Below are 27,949 nucleotides of genomic sequence, written 5' to 3'. Positions count from 1 at the left end.
TGCCAACACTTTGGAGAGATATTCAGAAAATTCAAAGACAAATGGAAAATAGTTTTTAAGCACATCTATTTTATCTGTTTTCACCAACTATTATTTCTTTTAGTAAATAGACAAATTCAAGACAAAATGCAGATAATTTGCAAAACCAAAAAATATACTGGTAAGATATTTTTGAACTGAATATAGAGATAGTCTAGCATGAACTCATTAAACATCAGTTTCATTTTGAATGAATGATTCCTAGGAAGATAAGAAATGATATGGTGATAATATACAGGTCAGTTCGGATCTAACAAATAATTACACTTTGAATTAAATTTCAAACAATCTGATAAAGGCAGCACATAATTGAAGAGGTCATGGAATATGTGTCAAGAGCTTAGTGCTTTTCATTTTTATTTTCTTTGGAATTCAAGTCTAGATGCCACTGAAGCAAGGATACTGCAAATACCGACTTTCATATTTCAAAATCATTATTCCTTTTAACAACACTGTGCAGCAAATGCAGAAATAATGAATTATGAAACCATTTTACTAAAGTACCTAATGCTTTTTGCACTTACCTCACTTTGGGGCCCTATTACTAAGGTGCGCTAAGCCCTAATGCAGGTTTATTGCACTGAAAAAGGTTACCGTAGGACTTGCCAAAGCGTTGTATGCGCTATGTGGTTTTTTTTTAAAATTTACTTTTGAAGAGGGCAGAACAAGGGCAGAAAATGGGTTTGCAAGCAATAGGTGTGTACTCAGATTAGCACATGCTGAGTGGCCCTTTTACTAAGCTGCGCCTAAAAGTGGATTGCGCTGGTGTAGGCGCATGTTTTGGTTGCACGCTGGTCCATTTCTTCACCGCACCTAGAAAAAAGGCATTTTTTTGTGCAGGAAAGTGGACGTGAGGCAAAGTTAAAACAAGCGTGCATCCATTTTAGCCCTGAGACCTTACCTCCACCCATTGACTTAGCGGTAAGGTCTCACTTGCTAACCGGGTGGTAAGGGTTCAACGTGCGTAAACTGCCAATTACCACCGGGTAAGCACCACATGATAGAAAACAGAAAATACTTTCTAGTGCGTGTTTTGGGCACACACCAAATATCGAATTACTGCCCGGGACACATGGTAGCTGGGCAGTAGTGCCAATCTGATGCACATTAGATGCACGTAGACACCTACACACCTTAATAAAATGGCCCCTTAATAATACAGAATGAATGCGGGAGCCCTTAGTGCTTCCTAAATAGGAATCAGTAAGTGATCCCACACTAATTATTTGCACGTGCATTTCATTAGTGACAACATTATCACATGACCTGTGAATTTAAAAAAATCAATAATGCCTTAAGTTATGGAGCACTAGAAATGGGCTTAGCGCATGAAAAAGTCCTGCAACTAGATTTACCAGGGAGGTTTTTTTGCCAATTATGAAGAAGCCCAAATCTTTCAGCTATTAGCTGGGATATTCTTGAGGCTTTTTCCTTCCTTTCTATAATTAATCTCACTGCTTACAAACAAGTATTTAAAGAATCTTTTTAAAGACATTTTTTGGATTCTTTTTCCCTATTTATTTTGTTGCATGCACTAATGTTGCCATTAGCACACAGCCATTATTAAAAATTAGCATGTGAGCCCTTAGGGACATTTATTTTGTAGGTGGTAAGTTCTCACACGCTAATGCCGTGTTAATCAGTTACCGCATGGCAATGTAACTACACTAACTATTAGCACAGAAATGCCCTCTCTCTGACCCCAGACACGTCTTTTTCTCAGAAAATTTTAACAATTTTATCACACAGTTTGCGTGCACAGATTGCAAGTTTATCACAGGATGCATGAGTGCACCCCACAGTAAGTCCTTTTAAGCTGCATGTGCTAGTGCTTACTGCAGATTAGTGAAAGGAACCCTTGGAGGGGCACAATCGAATGGAAACGCCTATCTCCATGGGTGTTTATCTCCGAGAACGGGTCCGTGAAAGGGCGGGCCAAACCGTATTTTTGAAAAAATGGACGTTTTTGAGCTGGGTGTTTGTTTTTTTAGCGATAATGGAAACTAAAAACGCCCAGCTCAAAAACGTCCTAATCCGAGCCATTTGGTCATGGGAGGGGCCAGGATTCGTAGTACACTGGCCCCCCCTGATATGCCAGGACACCAACTGGGCACCCTAGGTCAGTGCGGTGGACTTCAGAAAAAGCTCCCACATGCATAGCTCCCTTACCAAGGGTGCTGAACACCCACCCCCCTCCCCCAAAACCCACTATCCACAAATGTACAACACTACCATAGCTCTTAGGGGTGAAGGGGGCACCTACATGTGGGTACAGTGGGTTTTGGAGGCCTCCCATTTACCAGCACAAGTGTTACAGGTAGGGGGGGGGGATGGGCCTGGGGCCACCTGGCTGAAGTGCACTGCGGTACCCACTAAAAGTGCTCCAGGCACAATGCTGTACAATGCCCTCTTTCAGCCACATTCAAGGTAAGAACTAAGTTGTCTAACGTGGCTAACACAGGAAAGGGAACTAAAACTGGCTTACAAAAATGGACTACAACAGGAAACACAACAGGGCACACTCTGACCCAGTAGGTAGGGGGAAAAGCACCGTGGGAGAAGAGCCTACCAACTACCAACATCGTGAGACTGTAACACAAGCTAATGAAATCACGGAGCCCAATACCCTACACCCACCACAATGCAATGCTGATGTGACCCTGTACTGCACCCGAGAGCCACATCTGACCCAGGGAAAGGCTGTGACAGGATCGAACACATTCTGCTGTCATGGAGGTGGGTACGGCATTTGAGGCTGGCATACAGGCTGGAAAAAAAGTTTGTAAAGTGGGGGTTTTTTGGTGGGAGGGGGTTAGTGACCACTGGGGGAGTCCGGGGAGGTCATCCCCGATTCCCTCCAGTGGTCATCTGGGCAGTTGGGGCACTTTTTTGGGGCCTGTTTACTAAGCCCATCTTCTCTGCACAACAAAATGGCTAGAGTTGTACTGAAATATCTAATTTCCACCATATTTAATATTCATCCAACCCAAACTACGTTCAAACCGCTTCTGTTTTTTAAGACTCAACTGAGGTTGGCACAAGTCTTTCTTGTACCATATGCTCGTGTGAACATTTCATGCTCAAAGAAGACTCAGCAGTTTATGCCTGATGAAGGCTGTAGAGCTGAAACACGACCTGTGTTGAATACATTTGGCTGGGACTTGTTTGTGCTAGATGCAGAGTAAATTAATTGTTTAAAACTCAATATCATCCTGATGCTTCATTCCCTTCCACTCCTATGACTGTTACAAATGGAGGATGTAAAATACTTGTAAATGTGTTTGGAAAAATTCAGTAATGTACAGACTCTAAAAATCCCCAAACTACTGTATTAATCACACAAGTTGCTAATCAGCGATTAACACAGTAGTTTTGGGATATATAGAATCTAGATATATTCATCTTATATCCTTTCTTTCCTTAGAAATAGACTGAAGGGGATTTCCTCTAGTAACAGAAATCATTTTAAGAGTGACTTCCACACCTGGCACCATCTCTTCTAATAGAAAGCTTCAATAGACACCACTCTTCCTTGGCACATCAATATTTCCTACAGAAGTGTAGAGAAGTATTTTGCGGGATTTTTAATTTTTTTTTTGTATTGTGCCCCCAAAAATGTTACAAGTCCATGGGTTAAAGTAATAAGAATCAAAGTCAGCATATATATTTGTGAGCCATTTACTTATCGTCATTTTATTTTCTCACAGTCTCCATGTAACTGCAACATCATCTTTATTTGAAAAACAAAATCACCAAGAAATAAGCTATTTATTTACAATGTTGTGTTTTCAAGGGAAGTCATTGCCTAGAAAATATGTCCAATAAAGTGATATCAGGATTTGGAAAAGACAAAAAGATGGTATGATTGCAAATCAGACATTTCCATACAGTTCAATATTATTTACTGGCTTTAGAGTTCAAAGTGAATTTTGTACCTTGCAAATCTTACTGTGTGAAGCAAAACATCTTTAAATCCTTTATCTTATGTTTTCACTCTCCTGTACAAAGTAATATATCAGAATAAGCAATTTCAAGCTTCAAATTGTTCTGGCTGGATGGTGAACACAAATTGATAGTATATATGGAGGCTCATTTTCAAAGCACATAGACTTACAAAGCTACACAAGTTATCATGTAACTTTGTAAGTCTATGGCCCCAGTGCTCAGAAGCAAATGTGGGTGCTAGAAGCCAGGGGAGTAACCAGATTTCGGTGGGAGAGGGGTCCAGAGCCCAAGGTGAGGGGGCACATTTTAGCCTCCCCCGGTGCCACCGACCCCCTCCGGTGCTGCCACCCCTCCCCGTCCCTTTCAACCCCCCTCCCACCGCCGCCAATCCTCCCTGCCATCGCCAGGTACCTTTGATGGCAGGGGTCCCCAACTCCCACCAGCCAAAGTCCCTTTCAGCGCCGGTCTCTGACTCTGGCACGTTCGCTGATCTGGATTCTGTTTCTGTGAGTCCTGACATCCTGCACGTTCCTACGTGCAGAACATCAGGACTCACAGAAACAGAATTCAGATCAGCAATGCGCTGGAGACTGGCGCTGAAGAGGACTTCGGCTGGCGGGGGTTGGGGACCCCTGCCAGCAAAGGTACCTGAGGGCGGTGGCAGGGGAGGGTTGGCGGCGGCGGTGGGGGGGTCAAAGGTGGCGGGGTGGGATCGGTGACGGGGGATGACAGCAGGGTGGCCAGGCCCCATGGCCCCACCTAGCTATGCCCCTGCTAGAAGCCATTAACCATTAGTGGGCACTAGAGGCCAACACATTATGTTTAGAAGGCCCTTCCCACGGAAAAAAGAGCTCACCAGTGATTAGGGCTAATCACATGATAATGTACGCAAAATAGGTCCTATCACATTTCCTTTGATGCTCAGAAATAAGCCCCATGAAGAAGGGCACCCTTACAATACAACACCAGCTCGGAGCTGGTGTTAGGTCTATGAAACTGCCCAGCTGTCCTTGAAACTCTGTGAGGGGGCCACGGGGAGGCCGTACAAGAGGAGCAAGGACATGCAGGATGCTGCATTCTCCAGTTCCTTTTCCACTGCCTCTCGCTCTCCTCGGGCCGGTTCTCTGCCTTTGCCACACTGCTCTCTCCCCACATTGGGCTAGGCATGAGCACAAGAGCTTTGCTTATGCACAACTCTTGTGCACATGCCCCTGGCACAAACCTGCTGCTTAACTTCCTAATGTTTGATGCTAACAGTGCAGATAGGGCTCTTCAGCTTGGAGAAAAGGCGGCTGAGGGGAGATATGATAGAGATCTATAAAATAATGAGTGGAGTTGAATGGGTAGATGTGAAGCATCTGTTTACACTTTCCAAAAATACTAGGACTAGGGGGCATGCGATGAAGCTACAATGTAGTAAATTTACAATGAATCAGAGAAAGGTTTCTTCACTCAACACAACCAAGAAAATGTTCCACTCCATGTGGAAACTTAAAAGAGTAAAACCTTTCTTCCTGAGATCCATCTTCCGCAACTTGGTACAGTCAATGGTACTTTCTAAGTCACCTAGACTATTGCAACAGACTTTATGCCGGCTGTACAGAACAGAACGTCAAGAAACTCCAAACAGCCCAAAATACCGCAGACAGACTAATATTTGGAAAAACAAAATATGAAAGTGCAAAACCCTTAAGAGAGAAACTACACTGGCTTCCACTTCAAGAACGGACCACATTCAAGATCTGCATGATTGTCCATAAAATCATCTATGGAGATGCCCCAACTTAAATGTCAGACCTCATTGACCTACCTTCCAGAAATGCTAAAAGATCTTTCCGCACACTTCTCAACCTTCACTACCCAAATTGCAAAGGATTAAAATACAGACTAACACACGTGACTAGTTTTTCCTACTTGAGCACGAAAATGTGGAATGCACTACCAACAAATTTGAAAACAATTAATGAAATCTCTAACTTTTGCAAATCTCTGAAAACCTACCTCTTCAACAAAGCCTATCACGAGAATCCATAGCGCCATCACAATACCTCACCACTCAACCTACGCTGAAGACACCTTTCTATAACTGTTTGCTTATGTCTTCTATGTCATCCTTGATCTCATTGTATCACCAAATGTATCTTCTTCCCTGAAATGGCAATGCCATTACAGGTCTTTGTAAGCCACATTGAACCTGAAAATAGGTGGGAAAATGTGGGATACAAGTGCAATAAATACATTGAATAAATAAATAAATAAATAAATAAACTCTGGAATTCATTGCCAGAGAATGTGGTAAAGGCAGTTAGCTTAGCAGAGTTTTAAAACGGTTTGGGCGGCTTTCTAAAGGAAAAGTCCATAGACCATTGTTAAATGGACTTAGGGAAAATCCACTATTTCTGAGATAAGCAGTATAGAATGTTTTATACTTTTTTGGGATCTTGCCAGGTATTTGTGACCTGTATTGCCCACTGTTGGAAACAGGATACTGGGCTTGATGGACCTTTGGTATTTCCCAGTATGGCAATACTTATGTACTTATATCATTTGCATACTATTAGCTTTAAACATTAAGGTGTTATTTTTGGGCGCTGCTATGACGGTATTCTCTTCTAATGTTCTGCACAGCACCGGAGCCTTGAGCATCGGGTCCTATGTGCTTTGAAAATAAGTACTCTAGTTACTCAACAATTTTCCAAACACATGCAGAAAAGTAAAAATAAAATAAATAAATCTTTGATATATGGTACTACATGCAGTAGGCCCTTTCTTTTCTAAGTAGTCTAACAGTAAAAATGCTTAGATTAATCTCCAAAGGAATTTATTAGGTAAATAAGGGACTGTTTTGCTAAACCAAGTTAAACACTAAAGCTTGTTTAACGTGGGAAAAATAGCCTAACACAGAACCTGTTAAAGCATTTTGCATTAGTTTTGCCATGACCGCACACTAACCACAAGGTATTTATTTTTTGGTGGCGGTGTTTCAGAGGCGGGAAAATAGACAAGAAAGCACACTCGCTTTAGCATTAGGAAGTGATAAGTGTTCTCGTGTTAATTCTTTTCAGTTTCCACATACTAATGCTAACATTAATAACATAGTAGATGACGGCAGACAAAGACCTGCACGGTCCATCCAGTCTGCCCAACAAGATAAACTCATATGTGCTACTTTTTGTGTATACCATACCTTGATTTGTACCTGTCTTCTTCAGAGCACAGACCATATAAATCTGCCCAGCATGGCCCAAAAGTCAAATAATTGAAAAGGCCAATTTTACAGCCGTACTAGTAATGGACTTAGCGCATGGGAAAGTTCCGAGTTAGAATGCACTAATCCCATTTACTAGCGTACCTTAGTAAAAGGGCCACTAAGGAATTACTGTGGTAAAGCAATTTCATGCCCACTCAGCATCTAGATCGAGCTGGCTATTTTCAAAAGGTGGCAACATTTTTCCACAGGAAACATGGATGGTCTTGGGTCAAGAGAGGTAAAGTTACATGTGAGACTGATTTTCAGATCTGCACATTCCAGCTTTGAAAAAGATCTTGAAGGCTCCAGGGTACAAGTTTTATGGACTTTTCAACTATTTTTAATGTGGTGCAGTAAAAAAGTGCCCACATACTTTCAAACTAGCTAGGTGATTGAACATTTTACTAAACTGCAATAAAATCTGGGCTTAATGCAGGCGAATGGGGGGATTTCCAGCATGCTAAACCCAGATTGAATGCAGCATTTTAAAGCTATTTGTCTTTTGTTTTCATTACAGATTGTGTGCTAATGGTCCCATCAGCTCACAGTACCTGCAAAGAATTAATGTAGGAGCATTTACTGCCTCCTATTTAGTAGGCCTTAAGTGCTTCCGCATTATCTATATTAGCCATACCAGTGCATAATGCAGTAGCCAGATAGGACTAGATTCTATATATGGTGCTGAAAAAATTGGTGTGAACAAAAACACTTTTAGCACTATTCTATAAATCGTGTATAACGTTAGGCATGATTTGTAGAATACGCATTGGACTAAATTCTATATATCATGCTTAAAAACTTGGCACCAAAATGAAATTTACCTATGCCTGTTCTATAAAGTACAGCTTAATTTAGGCATACTTTATAGAATGTCTAAATTTTTGTGCGGTATATACAGTGGTGGAAATAAGTATTTGATCCCTTGCTGATTTTGTAAGTTTGCCCACTGACAAAGACATGAGCAGCCCATAATTGAAGGGTAGGTTATTGGTAACAGTGAGAGATAGCACATCACAAATTAAATCCGGAAAATCACATTGTGGAAAGTATATGAATTTATTTGCATTCTGCAGAGGGAAATAAGTATTTAATCCCTCTGGCAAACAAGACCTAATACTTGGTGGCAAAACCCTTGTTGGCAAGCACAGCGGTCAGACATCTTCTGTAGTTGATGATGAGGTTTCCACACATGTCAGGAGGAATTTTGGTCCACTCCTCTTTGCAGATCATCTCTAAATCATTAAGAGTTCTGGGCTGTCGCTTGGCAACTCGCAGCTTCAGCTCCCTCCATAAGTTTTCAATGGGATTAAGGTCTGGTGACTGGCTAGGCCACTCCATGACCCTAATGTGCTTCTTCCTGAGCCACTCCTTTGTTGCCTTGGCTGTATGTTTTGGGTCATTGTCGTGCTGGAAGACCCAGCCACGACCCATTTTTAAGGCCCTGGCGGAGGGAAGGAGGTTGTCACTCAGAATTGTACGGTACATGGCCCCATCCATTCTCCCATTGATGCGGTGAAGTAGTCCTGTGCCCTTAGCAGAGAAACACCCCCAAAACATAACATTTCCACCTCCATGCTTGACAGTGGGGACGGTGTTCTTTGGGTCATAGGCAGCATTTCTCTTCCTCCAAACACGGCGAGTTGAGTTCATGCCAAAGAGCTCAATTTTTGTCTCATCTGACCACAGCACCTTCTCCCAATCACTCTCGGCATCATCCAGGTGTTCACTGGCAAACTTCAGACGGGCCGTCACATGTGCCTTCCGGAGCAGGGGGACCTTGCGGGCACTGCAGGATTGCAATCCGTTATGTCGTAATGTGTTACCAATGGTTTTCGTGGTGACAGTGGTCCCAGCTGCCTTGAGATCATTGACAAGTTCCCCCCTTGTAGTTGTAGGCTGATTTCTAACCTTCCTCATGATCAAGGATACCCCACGAGGTGAGATTTTGCGTGGAGCCCCAGATCTTTGTCGATTGACAGTCATTTTGTACTTCTTCCATTTTCTTACTATGGCACCAACAGTTGTCTCCTTCTCACCCAGCGTCTTACTGATGGTTTTGTAGCCCATTCCAGCCTTGTGCAGGTGTATGATCTTTTCCCTGACATCCTTAGACAGCTCCTTGCTCTTGGCCATTTTGTAGAGGTTAGAGTCTGACTGATTCACTGAGTCTGTGGACAGGTGTCTTTCATACAGGTGACCATTGCCGACAGCTGTCTGTCATGCAGGTAACGAGTTGATTTGGAGCATCTACCTGGTCTGTAGGGGCCAGATCTCTTACTGGTTGGTGGGGGATCAAATACTTATTTCCCTCTGCAGAATGCAAATACATTCATATACTTTCCACAATGTGATTTTCCGGATTTAATTTGTGATGTGCTATCTCTCACTGTTACCAATAACCTACCCTTCAATTATGGGCTGCTCATGTCTTTGTCAGTGGGCAAACTTACAAAATCAGCAAGGGATCAAATACTTATTTCCACCACTGTAGAATACGCTAAGTGCCGGTCCACATGACTAAATTTAGTTGTGGGCAGCTATACCAAGTAAAATTTGGTGTAAATCCTGATGCCTAGATTAGGCTCAGACCAGATGTATTTTAGAAATGCCCATGACCTGCCTATTTCATGCCAATGGCCATGCCCACTTTTCAACTATCAGGCTTATTTTCGAAAGTGATCGCCGGCCATCTTCCAACATAAGTCAGGAGATGGCTGGCGATCTCTCAAAAGTGGCCAAATCGGTATAATTGAAATCCCCTTTTTTGAGAGCATCGCCGCTTTCCCGTCGCCTCGCCAGCGAAATTTCAAGGGGGCGTGTCAGCGGCGTAGTGAAGGCGGGACATGGGCGGGACATGGGCGGGCATAGGCGTGGCTACAAGATGGCCGGCTTTCGCGGTTAATGGGAAAAAAAGCGGTGTTAAGCAGTATTTCGCCGGGTTTACTTGGTACTTTTATTTTCACGACCAAGCCTCAAAAAGGTGCCCCAACTCACCAGATGACCACCGGAAGGAATCGGGGATGACCTCCCTGTACTCCCCCAGTGGTCACCAACCCCCTCCCACCCTAAAAAACACAATTATAAACATATTTTGCCAGCCTCTATGCCAGCCTCAAATGCCGTACCCACCTCCATGACAGCAGAATGTGTTCTATCCTCTGACAGCCTTTCCCTGGTTTTGATGTGGCTCTCGGGTGAGTGTGACACCTTTTCTGTTAGGTGCACTGCAGAGTCACATCAGCAATGCATTGTGGTAGGTGTATGGTAGTGGGCTTTACTCCCATGGTGCTTTTCCCCCTGCTAACTGGGTCAGAGTGTGCCCTGTTTTGTTTCCGGTAGTCCATGAGGTAATGGCCATTTTTGTAAGCCAGATTTAGATCCCTTTCATGAGTTACCCACGTTAGAGAACTTAGTTATTACCTTGAATGTTGCTGAAAGAGGGCATTGTACACCATTCTGCCAGCTCTGACCTATTGCTAATCTCAGTACCAGGGAGACTGTTTGCCAGTGGGGCACAACCTCTGATCTGCAGTTAACTGTGAGTAAACATGCTTATTCAAACAAAGGACTTTTTCAAAGAGATTAGTCTTCAGGTGTCAACAGGTGTGCCAAGGTTATACAGCAGGAACAAGTACTAGAGGCCTGCGTGTATGCAGGTCCCTGGAGCACTTTTAGTGTTTACCGCAGTGCACTTAAGGCAGGCGGAGCCAGGCCCATCCCCCCCTACCTGTAACACTTGTGCTGGTAATGGGAGCCCTCCAAAACCCACTGTACCCACATGTAGTTGCCCCCTTCACCCCTAAGAGCTATAGTGTTGTACATTTGTGGGTAGTGGGTTTTGGGGGGGTTGGGGGGCTCAGCACCCAAACTTAGGGAGCTATGCATGAGGGAGCTTTTTCTGAAGTCCACTGCACTGACCCCTAGGGTGCCCAGTTGGTGTCCTGGCATGTGAGGGGGACCAGTGCACTACAAATGCTGGCTCCTCCCATGACCAAATGCCTTGGATGTCGCCGGGTTGGAGATCGCCGGCATTTTTTCCATTATCACTGAAAAACAAAACCGGCCATCTCAAACCCGGCGAACTCTGGCATTTGGCTGGGCTAAACCGTATTATAAAAAAAAAAGATGGCCGGCCAGCTGTAGCGCCGCCGCCAAAATAGATAGCCAGCGATCTATTTCGCCGGCGAAGTTCGATTATGCCCCTTCACTGACTTAGAATTTACACACAACACTTTATCAATAGAAATCAAACAAAATAAAACATGGAAAAGAAAATAAGATGATACCTTTTTTATTGGACATAACTTTATACATTTCTTGATTAGCTTTCGAAGGTTGCCCTTTTTCGTCAGATCGGAAATAAGCAAATGTGCTAGCTGACAGTGTATATAAGTGAAAACATTCAAGCATTACTATGACAGTCTGACAGGGTGGGAGGATGGGGGTGGGTAGGAGGTATGCATGGGGACATCAAAGCATATCATTGATATTCTAACAGGATGGGTGTGGATAGGTGAGGGGTGGGGTGATCAACAGAGACATACAGCTTTATGGTTTATAATGGGCTAGGAACCCCAGATCCTTGTTAAGTCCTTTCTGTTGGGTGTTAAAATATTCAATCATTCTGACTTCAAAGGTCTTACGTTCTTGTATGGTTTTAAAGTTACCTTTCAGGATTCTCACTGTGAAGTCACTGGTACAGTGTCCTGGTCCTGTAAAATGCTGACCAACAGGCGTGGGAGCCCTACTGGCACCAGTATTGTTCATGTGATGTCTATGTAAATTGAATCTTGTCTTAAGCATCTGGCCTGTTTCTCGCATCCTTCGTTACATTTTTTACACTGAATGATATATACCACATTGGAAGATGAGCAAGTGAAAGATCCCTTTATGTTGAATATCTTTCCTTTGTGGATGACTGTGGGGTCCTGTGAAATATTTTGGCATAGTCTGCAACTGGATAAATTACAGGGAAGTGTGCCCTTCTGTTCCTTTTCAGTCTGTGATGGAAGTTTACTTCTGATTAGCTTGTGTTTTAAGTTGGGTGGCTGTCGGAAGGCCAGTACTGGTGGGGATGGGAATATCTCTTTCAGTAATTCATCCTCCTGGAGTATAGGTTGTAGATCTCTTATGATTTTCCTCAGTTTTTCCAGCTCTGGATTGTATGTCACTACAAGGGGGATTCTGTCTGTGAATTTTTTTCTCCTTGTACTGTAGCAGATTCTCCCTGGGTGTTTTGAGGGAGGAGGCAATATTCTTGGAGATTATTTTGGGGTTGTAGCCTTTCTGTTTGAAGGATGCTTGAAATACATTTAGACAGTTCTTTGTGTAAATTCTAATTAATGCCAATTAGTGTCAATAATTGTTAATTGGTAATTATATGTGCTAATTGGCTTGTTAACTAATTAAGTTGTGCACACAAATGCAGAATATGACTGTATTTGCATGCACAATGCAAGTCACACTATATAGAATCCGGGGGATAGTGTCCGCACCTACAAGGGCTTCACTTGCCACACTGCTATTTCTTTAAAAAAAGAAAGACCTCCCTTTTACCTGCTGTGGTAAAAGGGGGCCTCGGCGCATGTCAAAAACATACACAGATACCAGTGGAGGCCCTCTTTTGCCGCAACTTCATAAATATACCCCTAGGTGTTACAACGTGACCATGTCCCTCCCATGGCCACACCCCCTGTTGAGATCCACACATTAGAATTTACGTGCACCACATTACATAATGTGCTTAGAAAGTTGCACACATAAATTCTACTTTGTGCCAATTAGTGCTGATAATGCTCATTATTGGCCAATTATCATCACCAATTGGCTTGTTGACAATTAAGTTCTGCCACACTGCCAAATTTGCATGAGCAACTTTATCCATCATATATAGAATCTGGGGGATAATGCGGAAACACCCACTCTCTGACCGTGACATCTCCCCTTTTAAACATATTATTAAAACATAGGTAATGTAGGTTAACAGGAATGAACGAGCAAGTTACTGTTAAACACATTAGCAAATTCTGCAGCAGCCTGTTAGTGTGCACTTAATGTCTTTTAGCAAAATGACCTATGTGTACAAAATTGTGTTTGGTAGCTTCATCCATCAGAAGGTAAAGATTTTTTCCATATGTGGAGGATAATTTTAGACCTCAAGCTAAATATTTTTTTCCCTATATGAAGGGTAATCTACCTGGTGTGGCAGAAATGTAACGTATACTGCATGGAAGTACGGATTACCAAAGCACACCAAATAAATTTACACAGTTTCAGGATAACTTCAGATAGATTGTCTTAGGAGCTAAATAGCAGAAAGTTACTAATTGGGTTTCTGCCACTTGTGACATTTATTGACCACTGTTGGAAACAGGATACTGGGCTAAATGGACCATTGGTCTGACCCAGTATCGCTATTCTTATGTTCTTATGTCCAAGGACACCTGCTTACAACTACTATAGCATATTGGGGCCCTTTTACCAAGCTGCAGGAAAAAAGGGCCCTGCGCTAGTGGCAAAGGCCATTGTTCCCATGTGCCAGGGCCCTTTTTACTGCTGTGGGTAAAAAGTGACCAGAACATGGGGTGGTCATGAGGTGGGGAGCCCTTACCACCACCCACTGAGGTGATGATAAGGGCTCCCGTGGTAACCCGGTGGTAACCGGGCAGCTCATGGCAATGCCCGATTACCGCCGGCTTACCAGCGCAGAAGCCATATCCGGGGGGGGGGTTCTTTTTCCTCTGAAAATGGCATACATTCAGGGTGGCACTAGTGCCAGTGGCCACGTTGGGCCGGTGGTAGTCCTGATTTAGCATTAGGTAAGTCTACATTAGGCTTACCAACGCTTTATAAAAGACTCTCATAATTAGTGCCTTTCATAAATAGTGCACCTTAAAGCTGCAATTTGCATACTATCCCCCAGATTCTACATACCGTGCCTAGTGTTCCACGCTGAAATCCAAGTGTATTCTATAACAATGGGAGTAACAATTGGCTTATAGATCTTTTTACTACGGTGCGCTGAAAAATGCCCTGCGGTAGTGTAAGCACAGGTTTTGGGTGCACGCAGGTCCATTTTTCAGCACATCTGTAAAAAAGGCCTTTTTAAAAAATTTTGCCGAAAATGGATGTGCGGCAAAATAAAAATTGGCACGCGTCCATTTTGGGTCTGAGACCTTACCGCCAGCCATTGACTTAGTGGTAAGGTCTCACATGGTAACCGGGCGGTAATGACCAACGAGCATCAAATGCCATTTGATGCGCGTAGCTGATGCGCACCAGAAATTAAAAAGTATTTTTTCAGACGCACATAGTGGACATATGCCGAAAATGAAATTACCACAAGGGTCACACAGTAACGGGGCGATAACTCCAAATTGGTGCATATTATGTGCATGTAGGCACTTACTTGGCTTAGTAAAAGGGCCCCTAAATAAGCTAATCAGTGTTTATAACGGCACTTAACAAGCAACAATGAACACTAATGAGCAATAATTAGAATTTACACACACAACTCATTATGTGTATTCTATAACACAGAGCACCTAAATTCTAATGTGCACAAGCCAAAAAGGGGCATGATTATGGGTGGGGAAATGGATGTTTCATGGGCATTCCAAAGTTTATGCACAATGTTGTAGAATATGGCCTTCTGCGCCTAAATCTACACGCCATTATTAACACCACATTTTCCTTGGTGTAAATGGATGCACATAGTTCTAGACTCTGGGATATCAACTAAGCATATAGAGTATACTGGCCCTATCTGCTCTGGGTCCACTGCATCAAAAGAGCAATTCTAAAACTGAGTGCCACAATTAAATTAAGGTACTCACTTTACATGAGCTGGGAGTCTATTCTATAACAATTTATATTGTTGAAATAGAAAATCTCATGTAAAGTCAAATATTTTAAAAATGGCACGCCATGAGTAACATAAGATATTTTAGAATCTTAGATTACTTGGCTAATGGGAATTAATTGTTATCAGTAATAGATTGCAGATCTTCCTGTAACAACAAGAATTTCAGAGAACCTACTCCTGTGAGCTATCTTAGGGGTCCTTTTACTAAGCTATGGTAAAAAGTGACCTTAGTGCACCTTGCCAACCTACAACAGCCATAATTTGAATCTGTCACAGACTGGAGTACAATGCAGTGGGGGAGTAGAATTTTGGAGTTTTCTCTTTCACTGACATTGACGTCTAAAAAGTGTGTTTAGCTTATAATTGTGTTTTAACACAGCGAGGTCGATATTCAAATGAGTTATCCAATTCCAAGTATTCAGCGGCAATTAACCGGCTAGTGCCATTGAATATCTCCACTAACAGGCCATCCTCTAAGTGGTTAGGCTAAGTTAGGAATTAGGGTAGAACAGCAAAAAGGCTGTTCTAACTTTATGTGCCAAGTTAACTGGGCACAGGTCTGAATATCGGCCAGTGCCTGGTTAACTTCTGAGCCAGCAAGCATACCTGGAGATTCAATGCTGAGAGCTGTACATGTAAAAACAGAAAACAGACACTGAAGGTCCAAACAGTTCCTTTATTCATACAGACCCGATATGGCCATGTTTCGCCAATTAAGGCTGCATCAGGAGTAGTAATATAAAATGGCTAATTAAAATATATATAAAATTAAAGGATATATAACCAAATATTAAAACAACATTTACATAAAAAAGCTAATTATATGATATATGAAAACATATAAAAAGCACATTAATAAAAATATTTAATTAATAAATTCATAAACAACACATATAAAACAGAACATAAAAAACTAAAAGGTTAGGCTCATTGAGCAAACAATAAAAGTCAAAACAAACATACCTAGCCAGGGACATAAAAAGGCTTAGCCCAGATAGCACAACTGATCATCCAAGATGACCTAGAGGAATAATGTAAAAGCATACATGAGGAGAGACTTGCTGACCTGAACATGTATACCAGTGGCGTAGCCAGACAGCCAATTTTGGGTGGGCCTGAGCACAGAATGGGTGGGCACAAAATTTTCTCTCTCCCCCAGCACTTCCCAATTCAAAATATAAATACTTTAGCAGATGAGGATCCCCAATCTCTGTCAGCTGAAGACCTCCAGTAAAGATGGCCGGAACTCCTCTCCACCAAGCCCAGTAGGCAGCAGCAACTCCTCGAGCCACTGATGCCAGCACCCCATACATTCTTAGTTGTCAGTGGCTCCAGGATGCTGCCCCCATCTGCCATGCTCAGTAGAAGGCATCTCTGGCCAGCTTCAGAAGAGACCCCAGCTAGTAGGGCTTGGGAATCCCCACTAGCTACAGCAAGGGTCAGGGCTGCCGTTAGCCATGCTGGTGACCAGGGCAGAAAATAAAGCCCCTCCCCCAATTCCCTCTCCTCTCCAATCTCCTCATCTGCAGTTAAAGTCACACTGACAGACCCTCACAAATTAGAAATAAAAATATATAGACAAAATTGAACTGGGAAACTCAGCATGTACTGCAACACTGGAGGAAAAAAACCCCAAAACAAAGCACATTTTCTTTTCTACTTAACACAATAAAAAGACATCCGCTATGCACATTTCCCAAAGTTAACATATTCCATTTGAAACATTCAAAGTAAAATGATTTTCCTACCTTTATTGTCTAGATATTTTATTTTTCCATCGTGTTGGTTCCAATTTCTCTTTCCCACTTTCCTGTCTTCTGCTAATTCTTCAAGTGGTTGACCATTTGTCTTTTTTCTCCTGTTGTTTCATTTCCTCACTACACCTACCTCTGAAATATTGATCTTTCCATTTTAGCTCTTTCCTGCCTCTGTACACACAAATTTCATCCTCTTTCTAAATCTTTTCCGCCTTTTTACTTTTCAGATATCTATCACATTTCCATCTCCTTTCACCCACTAGCTCTCACATTCCCTTCCAACTATGTGCCATTACCATATTTCTACCCCCTGTGATCACTATTCTCTCATTTTTTCCTTGCCATCTCCACTCCCTGGGCCTCTTCCCCATTCCCAGTGTCTCCCTCCCTCCACCCTTCCAGTCCAGCATCTGTTCTCTCTTTCTACCCTCCTCACCCTTGTAGCCTGATATTTCCCTATCCCTTTTACCTCCCACCACCAGCATCTTCCTGTCCCATCTCTCTCCCCTCCCCCATTGTACAGCATTTTCCCCTTTCTCTTCCCTACCATGCATTGTCTATCTTCTCTCCCTGGATCCATCTTCCCTCTTTCTCCCCTCCCCCACTTGTGCATCTCTCCTTTCCTCTCCTCTTCTCCACCTTCATGTCCAACTTTTCTCCCTCTCCCTGCCTTGAGCCCCTGCTTTAACATCTCTCTACCCCCCTCCCACACCCACCACCATCTCTCCATCCTTCTTTCCCTCACCTCAATGCCATGTTCAACATTTCCCCTCTCATCTCTCCCTCCCTTCCACTGCCATGTCCAACACGTTTTTTTCTCTCATGCCCTTTCCCTCCCTCTCCCCATCCCACCCATATCTAACAATTCTCCCTCTTTCCCCATGCAGCATCTCTCCGTCCCTCCCCCACCTAGCTGTACCCTGTTTCACTCCCTCATCCTCATCCCAACAGCGCTCCTGTCTTTTCCCACCCCCAGACACACACACAAAACCACCCGCATGCTGCAGTTTTGTTTCCCTCCCTTTCCCCAGCCACCTCTCACTGACACGCTGGCTGCAGCATTTCTTTCCCTTGGTCCTACTCCTGCCGTCGGCTTTCTCCACCCCGGAGGTCTGGGAGGGTCTGGGCCTCGGATGATCGCTGTCGGACCTTGACTCTTCCTTCGGTCTCGACTGGGGCTGATCTGGGCACCGCGTGGTCGTGTGACTGCGGGGCCTGCAGCATCTGACTCCTGTGCTTCCTGGTTCGCGCCACTGGCTAGAGCAACAAAGAGGTGAGAGGCGGGCAGTGCGAGTCGCGAGGTGCGGAGTGGCGGGAGCAGCGAGATCAACGGGACGCCACGTAGCAGATGTTCTTCCTCCACTCCGCGCAGAGGAAGCAGTCGCAGTAGCAGACAGCACACGCGGATTCGCTACAGATAAGCAGGCAGAAGAACTAACAACTCTGCCAAAGATGATGACAACGGAGCGGAGCAGCAGCGTAGCGGCAGGACGGACCCGGTACCGTGCCGCTTTGATGTAGACTGCGGTGCTGCCCAAAGGGGAGGGCGGGCCCGAGGGAAAGAAGGGAAAGAAGCGTGCACCATTGCTGGGTGGGCCTGAGCCCAAAGTGGGTGGGCCCAGGCCCACCCAGGCCCACCCGTGGCTACGCCCCTGATGTATACCCTGGAGGAAAGGAGGAACAGGGGTGATATGATACAGAGATGGGAAGGCGGTAGAACGAGAGGATATGAAATGAGATTGAAGGGGGGCAGACTCAAAAAAGATGTCAGGAAGTATTTTTTCACAGAGAGAGTGGTGGATGCTTGGAATGCCCTCCTGCGGGAGGTGGTGGAGATGAAAACAGTAACGGAATTCAAACATGCATGGGATATACATAAAGGAATCCTGTGCAGAAGGAATGGATCCTCAGAAGCTTAGCTGAAATTGGGTGGTGGAGCCGGTGGGGGGAAGAGGGGTTGGTGGTTGGGAGGCAAAGATAGTGGTGGGCAGACTTATACGGTCTGTGCCAGATCCGGTGGTGGGAGGTGGGACTGGTGGTTGGGAAGCGGGGAATAGTGCTGGGCAGAGTTATACGGTCTGTGCCAGAGCCGGTGGTGGGAGGCGGGACTGGTGGTTGGGAGGCGAGGAATAGTGCTGGGCAGACTTATACGGTCTGTGCCCTGAAAAAGACAGGTACAAATCAAGGTAAGGTATACACATGAGTTCATCTTGTTGGGCAGACTGGATGGACCGTGCAGGTGTTTTTCTGCCGTCATCTACTATGTTACTAGTAAAACTGGAGGGCATCTAGCTTAGGCACAAGGTACTTGTTTTTAATCTTATCTGTGTCATAGCCAAAAAGGTAAAAGCTTTTTTAAAAAGGGGTCATGGAACATTCACACAGAATAAGAGCATTGCTGGAGTGAGGGCTGAAAATAAGACTAAAAATATAAAAACACCTAGAGGTGTGAAAGAAACCCACTCTAAAAAAAAGAGCAATTGTATATAAAAAGGTTCTAATGGTAAAAAGATACAAGACTTACTTCAGCAGTGGTTCCCTCACAGAAGTGGAGCAGCAACTTCATGGGGGTAAAGATTGTGCACTCTGGTATGAACTAATTTTCATTTCTCCTTGTTGAAAAGGCCTTCGTTTTTATCCAGATAATGTGGTAGGGTATGACATTTCATTTTTCCTCTTTCTCCCCAGCAGGGCAGGGCTTGATGACCGAACAGCACTATTAGAAATGAAAGATATTCTTCAATCATGTGTAGGAGATGGCTGGATGATGTTCTGTAAATGGCGCTCTGCTAGACCCATCCTAGGATGCTTCAGGGAATAGCTAGGATAGAAATTGTGCATGTATTTCACATTTTACTTCATTTACAGAAATGTATATTTCCAGGGGAACAATTGAATGGGAGCACACAGGAGGCCTAAGTTACAAAATAATATATTTAACAAGAATACAGATATAAATGTCCCTACCCTATCTGTATTATAAAATAATCATAATACTACCATCATATGGAACAACAAGGAGGCAGGAAGTAAAGTGAAAGCTTGTCAGGACAACAGAGAAAGAAGTGATGCACAGAGTGCCACAACATCAAGCTTTTAGGAAAAGAACAAAATTAATTAATCAGGAAGGAATAACAGCTTAAGGAAATTTATTTTCAAGGATGATTTAAATGTTCCAGCTGAATGTCAAAGGGTAAATTGTTCTAAAGTGATAGAGCTACAGGTGGAAAGGGACACAAAGATTGTGTTGTATAGCATATATATCAGTAAATTCAAGAAAGATTGTCTAAAGTGAGGGGCCAAATATATGGACAGCCAAGCGTCACTTTTAAAATTAACTTATTTATTGTTTATACCTTTTTCAGTAGCAGCTCAAGGTGAGTTACATTCTGGTACACTGGATAGTTCTCTGTCCCAGAAGGACTCACAATCTAAGTTTGTACTTGAGGCAATGGAGAGTTAGGTGACTTGCCCAAGATCATAAAGAGAGAACAGTGGAACTTGAACTGGCCACCTCTGGGTTGCAAGACTGTTCCTCTAACCACTAGACCACTCCTCCTGTCAATGCAGAGCTGTCATTATAGAACACTATCACAAGTCTGCATTTATGTGCCAAATGTTAGGAGCAAGATTTTAAGCCAGCTCAAAGGCTGGCTTAAGTATGTGCACCTAACTGTAGCAGTTAGGTGCATAATGCTAGTTGCATTATCATTATTACCTCATTTTTATATTAAGTTACATATGCAACTGAACTAATTCTATAACTTGCATGCACAACTTTGTGCAGTAAACAAAGTTGGGAGTCAAGGAATAATAGAGCTGTACAGAAATGGGAGAATTCTGAGCAGAAGACCTGATCAGCTATTCTTATAAAACAATCTTGAATGGTAAATGAAAGAAATTGGGAGCCAGTGCTCCTTCATCAGAAGTGGTGTGTCATAATTAAATCTCATGTGTGTTGCATGAGACAGCGAAGTGTTCTAGCTGGATAGATGTAGTATTTCTTTCTCTGGTTTTATATTACAATAATCACAGCCTGAGGGAAAGACAGATCTCCTTACCCTGTTCACATTATTACAGCCAATACACATTGTGCATCACAATAATAATAATAACAAAACCCCCTCCCCCTCTGGAATAGCCATCAACACATTAGTATGAAAGCTTGCCACAATACACTCTCTATGTTGTTTCAGGTCAAGGAAAGCATATTATTTTTTTTAATATGAGTTGCTGCTTGAATTGGGAGCTGTGTGGACTGATAAGCAAAGAGGCAAACAGTAATATAAAAGAAGAAATATTTTGTTTCCATCATAGTTGTGGAAAGGATATTAAGATACATTTTTGATGTTAATGCTTTACTGACACATGGTGATATTTTCACAAAACAGAAGGGGAATAATAATGGGCAATGATGAGTTATAAACACACGACTTATTGACTTCTTTAATGGATGAGTGAGTTCCTGAAATACATTTAGAGGCCTTTCCTCTTCATCCAAAATGACTTGATGATTGCTTTTCTAGGAACTGGGTTGAAAATAGATCAATGTTTGTGAAATGCATATTTTCTACAATATTCTATTTATTCTTTATATATGATACAACATTTATATAGAAATCTCAAAATGAAGTTGAATCCTAAAGCAATAATCTCCCACCTCATTTCGAGAAATGGCCTTATCCCAGATATTCAGTAGAATTTATCCAAATAAGGAGGGTAATTATTAATATATGTAAAAAGAAAATATATATTTGTTGCTTAATGTGCATTAAACAGCAAAATCATGCATTATTTTAATATAATGCATGTTAGTTTTAACATAATGTGTATTACATAATAGTGATATGTAAAATATGCAAAAAATATGCAAAACACCTCATTATATGCTAATTGAATAATGCAACTTGTGGTGAATTTCACAAACTATGTTATTCATAGAAAAATAGCACCAGCTTTGAGCTGGCTTTATTTTTCCTCCTTGAAGTATTAGGTCATAACATGAGGCCCTGATGCTGTTGTGCATCAACTTAAAGGGGCCAGTGTAAGAAAATGCCCAATGCATACCCTCTCCCCTTTTTCCCAACGTCAAGTTTCTTTGAAACCCATCAAGTCTGCCAAGCCCTCAGGACTTCCAAATCAAGTTTCCCACTCCCCTGAGGGCATCCAGAGGCTCCTATCTCAGTTTTCCTACTTCCCCGCACACAACTTAATTGATCAACAGACCAGTCACCACTGATAACTGGTACTTAACCAATTAGAGACACTAATTGGATTTAATTATAATTTACATGCACAACTTTCTAGGCATCTTCTATAAAATGGTACATGTACATTTTAATGCACAGCCGAAAAAGGGGCATGACCATGGGTCTGGAATGGCCGGGTCGTGGGCATTTCAAAAATCTATGCACACTATTATAGAATACACCCGATCTGCACCTAAGTTAGGTGCAGAAATTTAGGCCTGGTTTTAAGTGGCCTAAATGGGTGTGCCTAAATTTTAGTTGCAAGAACAGCCACTATGCATATTTCTCGGTGCAGATTTTTAAGGTGCAATTTGTATATGTCCTTTAACACATAATCAAAAGTGGGCTGTACCTGTAGGCGGAGCATAAACATGTCATGGGCATTCCACCATGCTAGATTATGTCAACCATTGACATGGCATAAGCAGTGACCACTAAATTTCAGCATACCAGTTCCAATTTGCACCAGTGTTCTATAACAGTTTAGTCATGCCATAATGCCATTATAAAATTGGGTCTAAGGGCCAGATTCTATATAAGGTGCCTAACAAATCCGAGTGATAAACATGTCCGCCTAAGCGTAGTCTATAAGCAGCACCTTGATTTAGGCGTAGTGTATAGAATACACTTAGTTGATATCCCTGGGCCTAAAACTATGCACTTTCATTTTCACCAATGACTCTACTACTACTCCTAATCATTTCTTTAGCACTACTAGACATACGCATCACTGTACACATTATATACAGGCACTAGGCCATATTCTTTAACTATGCACATAAATTTTGGAATGCCCACGAAATACCCTTTTTTCCAACCATAACCACGCCTCTTTTCAACTGTGCACATTTGTATTTAGGCACAGTTCTTTACAGAATGCGATTAGCGAGTTGTGCATGTAAATTCTAATTATTGCCACTTAGTGCTTACTGTTATTTGTTAATTGCTGTTATCAATGCCGATTAGCTTGATAAACCAATTAAGTTACACACGCTGTTATAAAATATGCCTGGATTTCAGCGTGGATCTCTAGGCACACTATATTGAATCCGGAGATAAGTGCACCCCTTTGTGTTTTAATTTAGGTGCCACTTTATAGAATTATCACCACATACTTTTTTGACCCTCCCAAACCACCTCCAAACTATGCATCCTTGAAACCTCTGCATCCAGGCTAAATAGCAGCTTCTTAGTTTAGAGTTCAACTGATATCACAATATTGAGCAGTGCTACTTAAACAGATAGTGCTGCTGAATATAAATATAATTTGAAAACATCTGTTAGAAGTTTCAACTTTTATTTATGTATTTATTGGGATTTATTAATCACCTTTATGAAGAGATTCACCCCATAACTGAGTATTGCCTCGATATGCCAGGGACTTATTGATTAAGGGGACCTTTTACATAGCTGTGCTAAAAAGTGGTCTGCACGACAAAGTGGTATGATTAGCATGAGGGCTTCCTGTGCACTGAGGCCTTACTGAGCGTGGCTGTAAAATGGCTGCATTTTCAATTTTTGCAAAAATGGCCATGCTCTAATTTTCCCATTAGTGTGTGAGCCCTCAACTACACCTGTTTTTTAGGTGGCAAGGGCTCACATACTAACCGTGCACTAATCGGTTAGTGCATAGTGATGTAGCTGCACTAACTGATTAGCGCTGGGCACGCCTACTCTCTACCCCCAAACACATCTTCAGCACTAAAAAATGATTTAAAGGGTGCGCAAATGCCAAATACAAGGCATCTGAGCGTGCTCCGCGGTAGTACTTTTTAACCTGCTGTAAGCATTTGTTAGTGTTTACCACAGCTTAGTAAAAGGGCCCCTAAGAGATGTCCCTATTTATTTTCCTAGTTTAATGCAAAGCTGTGCTAGCGGCTGTGTCAGCATTAGTGCACCAGAAGCTGCTAGCGCGGCTTTGTAAACAGGGGGGTAACAGATTAAGACCCAGTTAGGTTGACATTTTAGTGACTAAAAGAGAGAAAATTGAATTTTGATGATTCAGAAAAACCATGGGACTCTTTATGTGTGGTCAGAGCTCTTTCTTATTTAACTGCAGCTGGTGTTGGTACTGTATTTAAAAATCATGCAGTTTAGATACTGATGTTGTAAACTCAGCAGTTTAGTGTGACATAATTCTAGACTCTTTGATATAGTGCTGGCAGTTAGATTACTATTATTGATAGTGCCTGCAGGCAGAGGAGCCATTAAGGTGTCATAAACCTAGCAACTTAATATGACATCATAATGCCAACCTTCTAAATTTTGTTATTACAGTTAGGTTTGATCCCAAGAGCCCCTTGTAAATGTGAGAGCAGATGTATTTGGCAGCATCTCCTCTATTCTTTCTACAGCTCATTTTGCATAACATTTTTAATGCCTTTTTTTCAGGGTAAAGCAATGTCACTGTAAAGGTATCTTTCTAGTTCCATAAAAATATCAGCTTTTTTTTTCAGGATTTTCGCTGCTATCATTTCATTTTGTTCCTGGTTGATGTCATTGTATTTGTTGAAAGTCATTTTTATTGCATGCATTACCATAAATAGATTAAGGGCATAGGTATCAATGTGGGCTACCATTAAGATGTGTTATTTTACCAGTATTTTGTGCTATTATAGCACAGGTCCCAATTTATGCAATGAGACCTACTTACTAATAAGCCAGATTAACCGTAAAATAGCACATCTTAATTGTAGCCTGCATCGATAACTTCCCCCCTTAATGTGGTGCTAATATTTTTTTAATATACATTTTACCAATCAATAGCAAAATGTATAAAAAGAATGGGAAGCATGATTGCAGTACAGCAATCCCTTGAGTTACTTTGTCAAACTTTAGTTACCACACACTTAATTCTTTTTCTTTTGAAGCCATTCATGTGGGATATTTATCATAGACATCCTATTCCATTCTATCAAGCCGTTTAAGGAAAAATTATGTTGACTTGCAGCTCATTTCTTACATAGAAGTCTCAGCAGCTCAATGTTTCCCCATTAGTTCTGCTACTTTTAGCAGAGTGTGAACGGAACTCCTTCCCCTGCCCCAAATCCTTTACACTTGAATGCAAGAGAAGATGAATTACTGCAATTTGTACCACTATGCTTCTACAGTGAAGTGATCCTCCGAAGACGATTGTTTTCTGGATCACTGGAATATAAAACCACTTAAACATATAAATAACTTAAATACAATTTCTTCTTACTATGGATGGGCTATCTTTTGCAACAACATGGAAAATGTCAGCATATCCCATGACAATGCATATAATTAAAACCCAAAAATGAGCAAAAAAAAAAAAAATCACAGAAATGTGTGCTTTTTCTTTTCTCATAATAGTGTGCTTTCTTTTGAAAGAAAGTGCACTGTTTGGAAAAACAGGCATACTCTTTCTGAAACCATACACATTCTTCTCCTGAAAGTGCACCATTGCGGCTGAATCAACCACTGTGCATATGTTAACACTATGCACATGCATGCTATTGCGTGCCCTCTTTGAAAAGAGTGGTCATTCAGCGCACTTTTTACAAAGTGATGGTAAAAGGGACCCTACAGTAGTGTTGGTGCGTGGATTTGCTACGTGCCAAGGCCCCTTTTTAACACAGTGGTTAAAAGGCTTTTTATTTGTAAAGAAAATGGCCACGTGGTAAGTGAACCACTTGCTACATGGCTATTTCCTGGGGGAGCCCTTACTGCCACCTATTTAGGAGGTGGTTGGAGCTCCTGCGCTAACCCGGTGGTAACTGGGCAATGCACAGGGCTGCCCAATTACTGCCAGGTAAACCCCTAGGACTAAAAAATAACAAAATATATTTTTAAACACTGGAAATGGAGCACACTGGGTGCAGGCACTACCACTGAGCTTCTGCGGTAGCCTGGCAGGTACCTCCGCTTTGTAAAAGGGGCTTTCTATGACTTAGCTTTTGAGACAAAAACAATAACCAACAAAAGCGATCAAAATGAACATTTCTGTAAATAACTTGAAAAGTGATACAAAATGAACATTTTCCAACTGCTCATCCCCACTTCTTACAACTACACAGGCATGAGTAAGTACATAAGAATATAAGTGTTGCCCTACTGGGACAGATTGAAGGTCCATCAAGCCCAGCATCCTGTTTCCAACAGTGGCCAATCCAGGCTATAAGTACCTGGCAAGATCCCAAAACAGTACAATACATTTTATGCTGCTTATCCTAGTAATAAGCAGTGGATTTTTACTCATCTCTGGCAACAAATCCCAGAGTACTTGCTTGCTGTTTAAAAAATGTTGCCTCTACAAGACTCCATTGGTGTGTCATTTTATGCTATTTCTGTAAAATAAGTATATAGTTTCTTTCAATAAAGAGATGTTAAATAATTCCCAAATATGGCCTTTAGGATGACATTTTGTCATAATATATAAGTTAATATACTTTCACAGGCACAAGCTATTCCCCAAATTCTATAAAAGTAGTGTAACCTCCCTAAGGGTTTTAATTATTTTTAAAAATTTACATGGGGGGGGGGGGGGGGGCTGAGGCGGTCTGTCTTGTTATGGGGCTGTTCCTGGCCCTCTGGTATGCTGTGGAGATCCCTGGTGGCTATTGATCGCAGTGGTGGCCAGCAGGCAAGTGTCAATGGGGTCCAAAGGCATTGGAGAGAGGCTTTTCCACGGAGGCGGTGAAAGCACGACCATCTGCGATGCTGTCCAGCCCAAGAATGAAGTTTCCTGGGGCTGGAACAGCTAAGCAAATGGCCGACTTCAGCTTAGATGTATCTCCAGAGCGTGTGCATTTTATTTGCTATTTCATTCATGCTCTTCAATACCATCTCAATTGAGATTTTAAATCACCTGCACGAGCACACTGGGTTCCTAAGGGAAGTGATTTCCTCTTTTTACATGTTCAGGTTTATTGAGTATGTATTTGTGGTATGTGTAAAATTTAGTGGTTATAACTAATTGTATGTGCTTTACAAGTGAATGTTACTTAGAACTGGGATTTACATTATAATTACAGTTACTTGCTTTGTGGTATAATAAGAACTAAATGGTACATGTTTTCATTGTACAGCTGATTCAATGAGATCTGGGTCTTAAAAGTTTGAAACATCGTTAACTGTAAGTTGCATTACATATAACAGTAGGTGTGTGCGCATACACTTTGAGGAGGTGGAACACAGGTTGTGCTATGATGGTTCCATCTAAACACTACCACATGTTCTCCTTGGGAATGCTATGGGTGTAATGGATATGGACTGAGCACAATTTAAATAATTTAATTAATCATATTAGTGGTTATGTGTGTGAATGGTTAGTTTAATTTATCCCAAGTATTTTTGGTGGAATATTTATATTTGAGGACTTGGGTAGTTTATCTGATTTATTCTTCCGTTTGAGTAGAGAGTCATATTATAATATCAGAGGCTGTAGCAGTTTTACATGACTCAAATGAAGCTCCGGTCATCTCTGCCTAGGATGAAGGGACAGCGGTTGGCATGTTGGTGTTTGAACAGGGTTTGGACAAGGGTCATGAGGAAAACCTGGAGATGGACATGGAGGAAACCAATGCGGATCCCGGGATTGGATACATGGGAGGTGGCTTGTTATCATTTTTTTGACAGATACAGGAGACAGGGATGGGTCAATGTAAAAACATGTTATTAGGTTAAATGCACAATCGGTTTAATCCAATATGGATATTCTTAGAGTTTATGAAGTCTGGGGGCTGCTTCCTTTGGAAGTCTTGCATAACACAATTTGAACTACTGCTTCATACCAAGTATAGCTATAAGTAGTGCACATATTTAATCATTAGTATACAGCAGCCTGTTCCATTGATGGGAGTGTACTCACATACTGAATGCA

This window comes from Microcaecilia unicolor, chromosome 3 (assembly GCF_901765095.1).
Source record: "Microcaecilia unicolor chromosome 3, aMicUni1.1, whole genome shotgun sequence".
In the NCBI taxonomy this organism is placed as follows: Eukaryota; Metazoa; Chordata; class Amphibia; order Gymnophiona; family Siphonopidae; genus Microcaecilia; species Microcaecilia unicolor.
This window is presented reverse-complemented; position numbering follows the sequence as displayed.